Source organism: Toxorhynchites rutilus, chromosome 1, assembly GCF_029784135.1.
Source record: "Toxorhynchites rutilus septentrionalis strain SRP chromosome 1, ASM2978413v1, whole genome shotgun sequence".
NCBI classification, from domain to species: Eukaryota; Metazoa; Arthropoda; class Insecta; order Diptera; family Culicidae; genus Toxorhynchites; species Toxorhynchites rutilus.
Window position 1 is genome coordinate 24,659,655 of NC_073744.1, and position 14,517 is coordinate 24,674,171.

Sequence of the window (14,517 nt, forward strand, 5' to 3'; positions counted from 1 at the left end):
ATCAAATGTGGCAACGCTGGTCATTCTTATAACAGGGTGATTAGCATAACGTTCTCTGTATTTTAAACATATACGCGATTTAACGCGAAGGAAGTCATCATCAAATCAATTTTCAAGCATGCTCCTGATATTTTACTGTATGAGAAGCTTGTCCTTAGGTTGTGCGTTCTGAAATACATGGGAACTCGAATGATAATGTACTCAAATTCTAATTTAATCAAGAGACTACAAGGTATTTACCTAGCTAAATGAAGTGAACTGAAAGAAAATGATTGAAAAAGAATTTACAAAATACTTGGTCATCTATGTACATGACGTAACAAAAAAAGTTTTTTTTTCAATTATTTCAGGAATCTTGAAAATATGGAGCATCTTGAATATTTCAAATAAGAATTTGTGTTATTTTACAGGGGTCGATATTCAGACCTCGTCGACCCCCAAAATGAATTTTCGTCTCTGTCGACCCCTGGAAAACCGGAGTCGACTCCAGGGGGTCGATATCGACCACTTTGAGAAACCCTGTTATAGATCTATAAAGAACACCAAATCTTTTCAAACGACTGCGAAGTTTTACAGAAATGTGAAAAATGACTCCGTAAAAGCTTGAAAACGGAATGGCGTAAGCGACATTTCTACTGTGATGTGATGCGATGTGATTTTTGATCCGTTCTGATGACATAGAATGAACGAGCAGGGACAACAAATTTCACATAACAACATCAATCAAGGGACAAAGCATCTTGACGATGTTCACATACCTCACTTGCTCAATTTCTCTCTCGGGTACTCAACTATGTTAGGCAAATGAGAAAAATATTCGTATTTGATGATCCGACGCTCAGGGCTGCGGCAATGTTAAATCCCAGCAATTTGAATATACAATATCTTGAGAATTAATTCCGTAGATAAAATTACTCCGTAAGGAAATCAAAGTTCCTGAAAACGAGCATTTTCAGGATTGGTGGATAAAAATGAGATGCCTAAAAATAATTGACAATTCGCTCGCATTTTCGGCGCTTCGATTGTAACTTCAAACAAAATAAACGGCACGCCACTGAACTACGTTTTACGAGTTAGTGAAGTGTCGAAGATAGTAATGAGTTTTCAGGCAGAATGAGTACTATTCAAATGAAAATTAACTTCTTCGTATTAAACTGGTGCTCAATGTGAATGGAAAACTTTGTTTTCTTCAAGTGGTATAATAATCTCATACAATAATTTTATCTGAAGATAATTTGATATTATAATGATAAGTTTTAGTTGAAAACTAACCTCACTCCTCGGCAACTGTCGAGTGATTTTTCTTTTGAATATAATCAGAGCAAAAATAAGCTTCTAAATAGGCTCAGCAACGATACGATGAACGCTTTTATGAGATCAAAAGATTTGATTAAGCTCGAACATTTTAATAAATGATAGTAGGCAATCTAGATTCAAAAAATCTACGTATAAGGATCATCAAACACACGAATGACTTGCTAAAGTAAATGTAGTATTTGTAATAAATAAATCAGTATCAAATTAAACGAAGCAAAAGAGACGAAACTGGATTAAACCTTACACACGAAGCTAACGACACCTATTCGGACAGTTTCAACAAAGTGGCAAATAAAAATGATAGTCAGCGTTGCGTTCAGGAAAAAAAATCCCATTGCCAAAGAATCAACTGTCATGCGAAAACACTTCGAATCGATCGCAATCACGTTCAATACGTTTGATGGTCATTGAACTCTAAGCAATACCCCCAACTGACAAGGTTTACTAAAGTTTATCACAGTTATCGCTCGGTTTAAAAATGTATAATAAAAGTTATAGTGTTAATGAATTAGTGTTATGATTTACTATTAATTTAATTTTAAATAAAATATATTATTTATATATAATATTAATATAATAGTATATTTATATATAATAATAATATTATTTATCTTGTGAAAATGAGAAATTATTATCTTTTTCTAATATCCGGTGTCCGGCCGAATAGTAGTTCACTATCCAGTATCCGGCCGGATGGCAAATATTGGCCGGATAGGCCGGATACCGGATAGTTACCAGATATCCGTTTCTTCTCTAATCAGGATTAAATATGAGGACAGTTTCTAAATTTCTAATATAGCTGTAAATATTGTATTCGGGTGAATGTCGCATTAGGGTATATGTTGCATTCGGGTATTTGTTGCATTCGGGTAAATGCAAATGATGTAAATTGCGGAAAATAGCAGCTGCTGTCGGAAGAACCCACACTTCAGAAAAGAAAATCATAAACAAGTGGAAATACGAAGGAACCATGGGAATATCTCGGGTAGAGGGAGCAAACGGTTCCTATCTTCTGATGATGTACGGGTAGGATTTCTGGAACAACATTTTTTATACGGATGAGCCGGAAACAAATCTCAATGATTTGTTGGCGGTCCGGAACGTTCTTCGTCTTCCAAGTCAAAATTACCACTTTTAAACCGTGCAAACCACGTCTGATACGTTCGCTCAGTTGGAACATGGTCACCATAAACTTCCACTTCATATTGAAGTGATTAAGTAACACTCCCCGCCAAAACACTCTCGTTGGTACGTAACTCGACATATTCGAAGTGGCAAAAAACTATGTTGTTTACGCTTCAACTTTTTGACACATACTGAAAAAGACGCGCAATGACAGTAGCTTTCCAACAAATGTCTGGAAATTTGATTCACTGGAATAATAATCAAGTTACGTGTTGTAAAACCGAAGAAACTTACCGGTACACTTAATAACATTACTGAACTGATTCAACTTTCTTTTTATGAATAACTTGAACTGTACACTCAATTTTACCACGTCCTAATTGGAGATTTTTTTTGTATTTTAAAAATGAAGAAGAAATGTTACCATTTTCTTTTTTTTTCTTATCACTACATGAGATTAAAATGGATCGATTTTACGATGAATATATGTCGCATTCAATTATTTACTTTTTAACCCCGAATATGAAACCAGGTAGTGTCAATCGCGTTCAGCGTGATTTGGAATAATTTATTCGTATCGTTTTGTGTTCATAATCCGTGTCAGTACATAATCAGACACGATTCTCTACATAATACTGTCCATACCATAATCATCTGAAGTTTAATCTCATCGCTCATCAAAACAGATATAACTACCCATTATTGATCGGGCTCAATTGCTGGGCGTGAACTGACACTTGTAATCGTTCTAATTACAAACTGTCAATTAGTTGGACTAGCTTGTTCAACCAAAAAGGTGCCACCCGCAAGCAATTTACATTGGTTGTTTGCCAAGTGGGATACGCACATCAAACCTGCCGAAATAAGCCGGCAGAACTTATCGGCTCCGCATCGAACCATCGGCTAGACGCCGAGCAACAAATTGCTTCAATCTCGTGTTGTTTTTATTGCCCCCATTTCTCCACGCCCTCGCCAAACAACGCGGGGGAGTTAATGGAACCGAATGTATGACAGAGTACACACATAAACATTTATGGATTACGGCTTCGGTCGCTCCGTCAGACGGCAGCGACGGATGTCACACAGAGCCGTGGGAAAACGGTGTTATTCTTATCGTTGGTGTTCCCATTGCCTCGGCGCCATTGCGTGATTCGTCGTCCTCGTGCATTGTGTTCCCCGGCCCAAAATCGTGCGATTGTGTTTTCAATGATTTATGTCCTACATCACCTACCAGAAACGCACCCGTCGTCCCCGTCGTCGTTGTCGTCCTGTTGACACAATTTTACTGCCGGCGTGTCCTTAGTGTCTCGACGAGGACCCCCCCCCCCTGTCTCTGGGGAGCGATTTGGTGATGCATGAATTGCCTTTTGTATTGTTTGTATGGTTGTTACCATTGCTGGGTAGTTTGACAGACTGCCGAAACGATCTGTTTTGGCGGATGATTTTGGAGACAAATTTGATTCCATTGAACCGTTGGTTGCTATTTCTTCGAAATTCAACGATGGTGTCAAACACCACATCAAACAAGATCACTTTCCGAGGAGCTCCAACCTGTTTAAGAATTAATCGCTAAGAATAACACTTCGGAGATATTCAAGCCGAAGGAAAATAATCACGAATCGCGCCAGTCTGATATCAAATTCAAAAGAATCTGCAAGTGCCGCAGGGAGAACGTAATAAAAATAAACGCATCTCCGATTACGTCCCGCCGACTGGGGATCGTTCCATTTTATCCGCTCCATCTTCAGTCGAATCCCGATGCGCTCCGACGACCCGACGGAACGATTCACTTCATTATATCAAAAGTGGAAAGAGTAAGCAAGCGCGCAATATGGTCGGCCGCACGAATGGAATCCTCTTGACATATAATGGAGCATGCACTCGAGAAGAGGATGCTGGAAGTCAGCCAACCAGCCAGCCCCCGGAGCACTTTCAATTAGCTGAAATATTGAAATTGATAACGATGATGATAGCAGCCTGCACACTCTCGGGCAAGAGGGAGTAATCTCAAGAACCCATCCAAATGGAAGGTAATTTCTGAGTTCGCTCCGGCTTACTCGGGAAAGCTTTCGTCTGTGTGCGTATTGTTATTACGGTATTCACATTTGGTTCTCAGTTAGGCGAGGGAAAGGAAAATATTCGTTCCGAAATCCTTTCTTCTTATCGGATGCCCGAAATGGGTGCACATCGAGCGGAACGAATTGTACACATTGTTCGGCAAACGGTTTTGATTTTCCGAGGTGATACTCGGATAATATCCCTTCCCGGGAGGCAATTGGCATCATTTGAGATCAATATTTGGATTGCTTGCGTCTGAATGCTGGAGAACGCTGTAGAACTGTTTGGCAAAGCATGGTTATTCAAAATAATTCCCCCTTCATTTCTTTCATCGAATTGTGTGATTGTGACATGAAGATACAATCATTTCTAACTCGATGTTTGTACTTTCATCCACACGTAGGAAAAAGTCATATTTTTCAATGACACTAACGTTTCATGAGGAGCAGAGATGGGCAAAATGGCTAATTTCAGTGAGTGCCTCATCAGCTCATTTGAGCCATTCAATGGTTTCTTTTCTTTCCCGATAAACGAGGTCTGATCAAAAAGTATCGCGACTTTCGAATTTACGCGGATTACGTGTATTCGATTCTAGATTTTTTTGTGGCATTATGTTGGTACTAATGACTCTCACTTATGCTGACAAGTGCGGCTATTTTGAATGTTGAATGTTTTAATTTTTGGACAACTGCCTATTCACACGTGTTTTGGTTCATCTTCGATTTCTTCGATTTTTTCAATTTTGCAATTGGCGATCTAACGTACAAATGTACACCTAGGCGGCGCTGCGGTGAACGTGATGATGGTTTTAAATTTTACAATGTGATTTTATGGAAGATTTTTAGTTCTTTCCGAAAATTACAATGTTATAATCATAAAAGATTATTTGATTACGATGAGTTTGGAAGAAATTTAATTCTGCGCAATTTTATATATAACATGCTATTTTTTATCTCCTACAGTAGTGAAAACTGTATAAATATTGACGAACTTCGTCCCGCCTAAAATAGATTTTTTCGATTTGAATACTTTCAAACATCCACGTTTTCTTACTAAGTGAACGTTAGTGAATCCAATCACTGAACTCTTCATTGATTGATTACCCTTTGACCATTTACAATTTCCTTTTACTATAAATTGTCTAGTAATTCTACAAAAATTCGTCCTTATAATATAAAATTATTTTCAGACTCAATTCTCATTCAAGATTCTTCAAGCAGTTGGCAATAACATGTTTCTCCGTTGCATGGAATACATGTTTGATACAGAGAATATTACAAAATAAAGACAGCTCAAATCGGACCATTCCTTCCTCGAGTTTAGGGCACACCAACACATTTTTTTTTTAATTTTCTTTATTTCATCAAACTATAGTAGACAACAATTACATACATTGCATTACAATTACAATATACTTAATGAATAATTAATAGTTATATTTATGAAAATCAATTATTAGAGATATCATGTATTTTGTATTAATAATGAATTACGAAATGCAACGCAGCAAACATATATGACAAAACTGTAATTCACGAATACAATGATCTTTCAGTCAATGACTTTTTCAATAATTTCTTCGTCATTGTCACATCAATTACATTACTGTACTTATTGTACGTTCTCATCATTCTATTAAGTGGACCATTCATAGCATATAAAGTTCGAAATGAAGTTGGTTTGAACAAATTGAGTGCTCGCAAGGCTCGTGTTGGTGCATAAAAATTTAGATTTTCAAGTAAGTTTTCAGAACTAATCCTGTGTGAAACTAAGTCAATTAAACATGACATTGTGGCAATTTCTCTGCGTTTCTCAAGTGTTTCAATATTTATTAACATACAACGAGCTTCATATGGGGGAAGGGGATATGTTGTCCAGCCTAGCTTTCTCAGGGCAAATAATAAAAATTGTTGTTGTACTGATTCTATTCGATTGGAGTGCAGTTCTTGATAGGGTGCCCATACAACACTGCAATATTCTAAAATAGATCTAACAAAACTTATATACAATGTTTTTATCGTGTATGGATCACTGAAATTGTAACTAAATCTTTTTATGAAACAGAGCATACTATTTGCTTTATTGATCATTGTATTGTAATGTTCGCCAAAAGTGAGTTTCGAATCAAGAATTATACCTAAATCTCTAATTTTGACGCATCTCTCTACAGTTTCAAATCCTAGAGAACATATGAAGTCATAAGTTTCATGTTTTCGAGTATACGATATAATATTACATTTTTTCACATTAATATCTAAAAGACTTTTCATGCACCATTCGAAGAAAACATCTACTTCTTGTTGGAAAATCACAAGATCACTACATTTGGTTACTTCCATGTACAATTTCATATCATCAGCATATATTAGAATGTTGAGGTTAGTGAATACTAGTGACACATCTTTTACGAATAGGATAAAAAGTAAAGGGCCTAAGTGAGAACCTTGTGGAACTCCGGATGTGACATACACTGGACTAGAGATTTTTCCTCTAAAGCGAACAAACTGTGTTCTATTGGTGAGGTAAGATTCTACCCACTTCAATAGAGTTCCAGTTACTCCCATACGTTGGAGCTTGAAAATAAGCATTGGAATATCTACTCTGTCGAAAGCCTTGCTGAAGTCTGTATGAAGAGTCTTGACAACGTTGCCTCTATCCATTACCGCAAGAGAATAGGATACAAATTCTAACAGATTTGTGGCAGTGGATCTTCCTTTATAAAAACCATGTTGATTCGGTGAAATATAATGTTTTAACTGATTGAACATTTTAGTATAGACAATGGATTCAAATAATTTGGGAATACAAGATAATATGGCGATGCCACGATAGTTATTTATGTCAGAACGGTTACCAGATTTGAATATGGGTAGTAGGAATGATTTTTTCCAAACAGAAGGAAATATTGCCAATTTTAGCGATAAATTGAAAAGCAAGGACATAGGATGAACGAAAGCCGATGCCAACTTTTTCAACAACATTGGAGGGATACCATCCGGCCCGGGACCTTTAGATGACTCTAGATCCTCCAGCGCGACAAGAAGTTCGTTAGCGGTAATATTATCAATTGAGACCGAGGTTGCACATTCGGGTAAAAACGAAAAATAATCGTAATCTCGAACCACGTTATTTGTTGTGTAGTTACCTTGGAAAAAACGGGCGAATTGATTACTAATATCACTATCATTTGATCCAACGTATTCTCCAAATTTCATAGTTGATGGGAAATTATTAGATTTCACCTTATCGCTGGCAAAATTGAAAAATTTCATATGATCGGATTTAATATTATTTTCTATCCTTGTAATATAGCTTTCATATTGTAGTGATATTTTCGTATCAAGGTTTTTACAAATATCTTTGTATATTGTTAAATTATCCAAAGTATGGTTTGCTTTGTATCTTTTATGAGCTTTTTCTTTTTTGTTTTTGAGATTTTTAATATCACGGGTGAACCATACTGGTGTTTTTGAATTTGTATTAAGTTTTTTCTTTCTTGTTGGAACATGTTCGCTTATGATTCTATACAGATTATCATCAAAAATTTCAACAGCTTTGTCTATGTTCCTTTCATCTTTAAGTAAAAATGACCAATTTATATCATTAAGCTTACAATTAATTTGCTCGTAGTCTGCTATTTTGAAATCAAAATTGATCTCAAATTCGCAATCGGCGGGGCGTGCTATCCATAAATAAAGAGTATTCGATAGTGGTGTGGAATTTTTCATTTTTCCAAAGAGGACATTCGACTTTCGAAACATGGAAATCTTCTGTGCAATTAGTAAACAACAAGTCTAGGAAACAATTTAGTTCATTTGAAATAGAATTGATTTGACATAGACCTAGTTGACTTGTTTTATCGAAAATAAGTTGCAATGTCTCATTTTCGCCTACAATCGGGAGTAAGATTGATTCTTTCTCCTTGTCTACAATGAAATCAATTGTATTTTGATTGAAGTCCCCGTAAATATGGATTTTAATTTTAGGGTCGAGTTCATCAACAAATGGCTCTATAATATTTAAAAATTTCTCATAAGAATGTTTTTTGACAAAATTAGGAAGGAACTAGATAGATACAAAAATATGTGTTTGGCCATTAATACATACTTTAACCCACACATCATCAAATTCTTTATGTTGTTCACTAGGAATACGAACTGCGTTTAACAGGGCATTAACACCACTCCCCGATTTTTTATCACACAATGACAAATCTCGATCACACCTAAACACCGTAAAATTGCTACCAAATAATTCTTCACTTTTCACTGTGTCGTTCCAACTGGTTTCAGTGGCCAGTATTACATTGTACAGGCAAGCATTAACTGCTTTATATATTTGTTTCATTTACGCCGCACTACGCATTCTATTGAAATTTTAACAATAAATAATTATTTCAAGTAGACCTTCATCCGAAGAATGCATCAGTGGTGGTGAAAACTCGAGCAACCGTTATTGGTCGTACAGCAGCATGGCATGCACCTGTTAGACGATGAATGTAGCTGCGTTGTGTGTGAAGGTTGATGATCCACAGGATATGGGTTAAGCACCTCTCCTCTTTGGAAGTTGATCATTCGTGGATTCGTTTCGGGTGGCCTAGAGAACTGATGTTTAGCCGCTGCCAAGAGTACTCTGTCCGGTGGTAGAAGCACGGTATTGTTTCTCGTTTGATGATTGTTGATGATGTTCCTGCGTTGATGATTGTTAATGTTGTTCCTGCGTTGATTATTGTTCCTGCTGCTGGATTCGCTGGAAAATCGAATGTTGTTCATGTTGAATGTACTGTCATATCTGTTTGGGTTATGATGGCGGATGTTATTAATGTATGAGTTGCTCCTGATATTTCTGTGGAGCGCATTATTGTTATTATTTGTAGCTGAGTTGCTGTAATTCCTTCTACTGTCAACATTTCGACGATTATTCCTATTGGGTTGGTTCATCCTTTGATTCCTTCTGCGACGGTTCCTGGCCTTTTCAGCTTCCTTTTGTTGATTGAGCCTACGGAGTTGTCGCGCGTCATATACGGTCCAGTCAGCTTTCCACCTTCTGGTAGATCCTAGAACTCGCCAGCCTGGATTTGCTGTATTTCGTTCTACACTTGCGCTCAGTTCTTCTGCCAAGCTGGGACTCGATTCTGGTGGGGGTGGAAGGGATCGTTCGGTATGACTACTCGATTTAGCCTTCCATTTTTGTTTATATAGATAGAAGATATAGGAATGCGTTATTCCGTCTGAAAATCCTTTTCCAACATCAAATGGACTAACAACGCTAAGCTAATTGTAGAACATATGGGAATTCAATTTTCCGAATTTTCCGATTTTGATCTCCGCTATATTGATCTACGGGAAGAGACGAATACAACGAAATATCGGATTTTGCGCTTACAAACACATTTGGCCTTCCATTTTTATTTATAGATATAAGATATGGAAATGCTTTATTTCGCATGAAAGTCCATTTCCACTTACAAACAAGGATCAATTTCGATAGCGCAAATATCGAATGAACTAACAACGCTTATTATGATGTAATTTTCGAACATGTGGGAATTCAATTTTCCGAATTTTCCGACCTTCCTTCAGGATTTCCCAAAAATTTTACAGGATATACAGGAATACAGGAGGCTAAAATCGGACCATCCCTTCTTCGGGTTTTCTGCTTACCAACAGATTTTGCCTTGCATTTTTATTTACATAGATGGTTGGATCAAAAAAGGAAATTCGAGAGAACAATCAAAAGCAAGTAGAAAAATGCATGGCTTCTGCATGTGAGAACTACCTTGGAAAGCTCGGAAGTAAAATATACGAGATTTGTTTTTGAGTTTTAGGTTACATTATCATCATTTTCTTAGTTTAAAAACAAAATCTAGATGTCTCACCGATCGTTTACGTTTTGCATTAGATCGCCAATAGCTTAAAAATTGCTTTGAAAACAGGCTATTGGCGATCTAACGCAAAATGTAAACGATCGATAAGACATCTGGATTCATGGTAAAATTTAAAACCATCACCGCAGCGCCGCCTAGGTATAGAATTGTACGTTAGATCGCCAATTGAAATCTTAACAATCTAGCTCATTGATGATGATTGCCTTTGTGGTGATCGGAATATGTTCCCGAACACGGACTCAAAATCAAGGCAGATATGATCTGATCTTTGTTTTAAAGAGGCTTTAAACAGCCAAGGCACCTGGAGAAACCGTTATCGCGAACGAATACAGGCTATGACTTCTTTCACTCGCATGCAAATGCGCTCGAGCAAAGGAAGATTTACGCATTCGGTTCCCGTGATGCAATCGTATCCAAGAGCATCAGTTTCCATTCTGCTTCCGCTACGAGTGGTCATGAAAACTCTCGTGTACTATTCTCACGAGAACGAAATAGAGTTATGTATCAAACTTCATCAGTTGATTCTGCAAAACCACGCATAACCCAATGGTTCTTTTCTGGACCTCCAACAAGTTCAAAATAATTCGAAATAGTGAATTTCATGTTAATAACAATTTCATACTCAAACTCATCCGCTCACACACTAACAAGAAAAACTTTCAGCAAATTTTAGAAATAATTATTCATGCGTTCATTGAGAAAAGATTCAGATGCAATTTCAAAGGAATGATTACAGAGCCAACGGGAGTCCTACGTCTACCTTGCGGTTATATAACAGATATAACACCCTTCTAGTTTTTTTTTTCAATCTAAATGCATCTTCATTGTAAAAAAATTATATAGATGATGGTGTCCGAAACACGGCCGCATTGTTAACGTAGGACTACGAAATCACTTTATTCAATTCGCCTGTTCGTCACTTTGGATCCTAAAAACTGAATGAAACAAAATTTGATAACTAACTGATTCTTGACTAATCTAAACATTGTTTCTTGAACACGAATATTGGTTTCTGATATTGGAGCTGTGAAATAATGTTTTGACGTAGAACAATTTCACGACGGCCGCTGTCTCAAACATCTCCGATTTGTTTTTAATGTAATTTTGAGTAGCCTTCAACGTACCTTCAAAACGGTGACGGCAACAAAGCAATTGAAAAGCTTTGAAAAATGCTGTTGCCTTGCCGTTGGCCCGGGGACTTGTGAAGAATTCTCTTCTTCGATAACGGAGACTTGCGAGGAGCACCTTTCAACATAAGATTTTGTATTTCGGGAACATATTGGGGGTACAGATTGAAAAATACTAGATTCTATCGCTTATTGCTCGTCCATTCGATGGTTTAAAAAATGGCACTTGAAAATCTAAAGCTTTTATAAATATACCCAAACCCATTCGCATTTTTGCATATTTTGCTCCGCACTCAAACGGTAAAATATTTTGATGCATTTGTCTCCGGGCCGCAATTTGGTTGATTTTTTATTGTTTTTTTTCTTTTATAGAGGCTTTAAACTTCAAAGTTCATTCGTCTCTAGCCTTGAAAAAGGCAATCGATGGAGGATGCTGGAATTTGTTCGCACCACCTGGCTTCAAACAGTCTAATTGTTGACAGATCAGAATTTAGTGTATTGCGCTAAAAAAATCAAAAAAATGTTAAAAACTAAAAAAATTAAATTGCACTAGCATTTTCTGTCACAACATTATTTTTAAGGTTGAAAGTTGAAAGCACGGTTAGGTAAGCACACAAATGGATAGAACAAATGTACGGGAAAATGGAAATGCTTCCAATTTTCATCAGTTTAAACCATTTTCAGACTTTCAGACTAATGTATAGCTCATCAAACAAATCTTAGAGAACTTTTGATTCGATTGGTATGCAAACGATTCAAATCCATTCGCAGCAAAATCATTGTTAACGTTATTTTTATTTCATTAAAACGTGACATGTTTTCTGATTTGACACCATTAATGGAAGACGTAGTCCTGCGTAAGAATCACAAAAATGAGCCATGCAAATATTTTCCATCGTGAGTTACAGCTTCTTTGCATCTTATGGCAGAGGTTTTTTTTCGAGACTATCCCCAAATCAAGCCATGTCTCGATGTCTACATAAAACGGGATTGCTGTTCAGGAAGACTATGTCAGAATCGGACAACGCAATAGCTGGGGTAGGGGTAGGACTTCCCATGTGGGTGTTTTCAAATATGTTTTAACTGAGGCTGAGCGTTGTCATGCTGTCAATAACTCGCTCGTACTGTGGCATTTTTTCGCGTAGTGCCCTGCCCAATCGTATCAATTGAATTCAATACCGTTCCCCAATAATGGTTTCGTACGTTTTTAACAGATCATAATAAATAACACCGACCTGGTCCCAGAAAAACACAGCATGAGTTTCGCATCAACAATTTTGGCAAGTTATTTATTCCCTCAAACACGACAATACTCTTATCATCAATTACAACAAAGACTTTTTTTTCATTTGACGTATTTCAATCAACACTCTCAATTGAAGATATTATATAAATTCTTAGCTGCAGTGATTAACACAAATAATTTAAAAAAAATCTCAAATAATCCGGACGAAAGAATAGCCAGGAATCCATCGAGTAGCTTTTCGAGCCATTCCCATTGCTTGCACACGTTTTGAAACAGTGGATCGATAGATATTTATAATGCGGTTAATTCTAGTTGTGTTTCAGTACAAAAAGTCACAGGAGGGTTGTGTCCGAGACACGACCGCATAGTTGACGTAGGATTCTGTTAGGCTATCTGTTGATTTTGGATATGTTTGAAGAATTACATCGTTAAACTTTTTGATAACGATTTGGTGGCCTCCTGAAGAGGACCGTTTTGTTTAGCTGTTGGGTATTGTGTGTTCACTCCACCAGTGTTTACCGAGTAATGATGACAGAATGATGGTAAACAGTCGTTGGATGGTGCGTATCAGATAAAAGACACCGAAGTGGAACGAGATATGATAAAAACCGCCCTCTGCCAAACGACCCGTTCTCTAGGGGGAACACACGTTGATTTTTATTTATGAAAATTTAAATAAATCGATTCATATATCAAGTTATTTTTAACACAACTGCTACCATATACAATTTTACATTTACACTTGTGCTAAATTTTTCACAATACACGATCGGTCGTTGATATGAAATTTCACGAAGCAATCAACATTAAAGTTCCAAATTTTGAACGATTATACGATTCTTAATCGTATCACTCACCTTACTTGAATTATGAAAATGCCCCCGACTTGCATATATTTGTAATGTCGATCTCCCCCAGGCAGCTTGGTTTTGATGTCTCTGTTAGGGACCCGCCGCATGTGTTGTCAATTTCGAACAATCAGAAATGGGTATTTCCGTTAGGATAGGGGTTGAGATTTTTCAATTGTTCGATAGTTAGTTTCATGACATATATTATTTTCTTCAATATAAAAAATTGTTATGCAGTGCCGCAATCGATTGACGCAAAAATTTCATCAATCCATCATGAAATGATAAGCGTTTTAAATTGGACAATTTCCACGATGTGCTCAATTTTCGATTTCCAATTTGTACCCCAATATGTTCCCGAAAGACGTAATCCTACGCCAAAACCAACACCTGAGTCTTCCATTCTTCCTATGACATTAAACATTGTATCACTCGATGATTATGCTTCAACTGACGTCCTGAAGGTCACACAATCATCTAATGAAACACACACTCTCACTGACCCTCCCAACATCGGCAACTGTTCACAGCTTACCGCAACTAGTTTGTCATTCTCCACGCAAAATACCCTTTCCTTCCGGTCAGGGAATTGAATAAACGTCAGTTATTTTAGCAAATACCCTCAAGCAGCTGTTCGACAAAGAAACCCAGCAGACCCGATAAATGATAAATCACTCACGTTTGTGGCATCGTGATACGATCCGTTCCAACTCCAGTGGACAGTACTCAATCCAGTTGTCGGATTGATATATGTTTCTGTATCTATTCCAGATTCCATCGGAGCGACGAACGGCGAGAGGAGATGAAAAATCGCAACTGATAACCTCGTTATCCAATTGTTGTAAAGCGGGGTAAAGCGCAATCCACTTATCCAATTCAGAGTTGGGAGCGGGAAAAGAAACACACTCG

At 37.1% G+C, this 14,517-nt stretch overlaps 1 protein-coding gene across 3 annotated transcripts in view; it reads left to right on the forward strand.

Annotated features, from left to right (window-relative positions):
• LOC129762552 (dopamine receptor 1) overlaps positions 1-14,517 on the forward strand; it is a 306,279-nt gene that overhangs the window by 186,916 nt on the left and 104,846 nt on the right. The window lies entirely within an intron of this gene.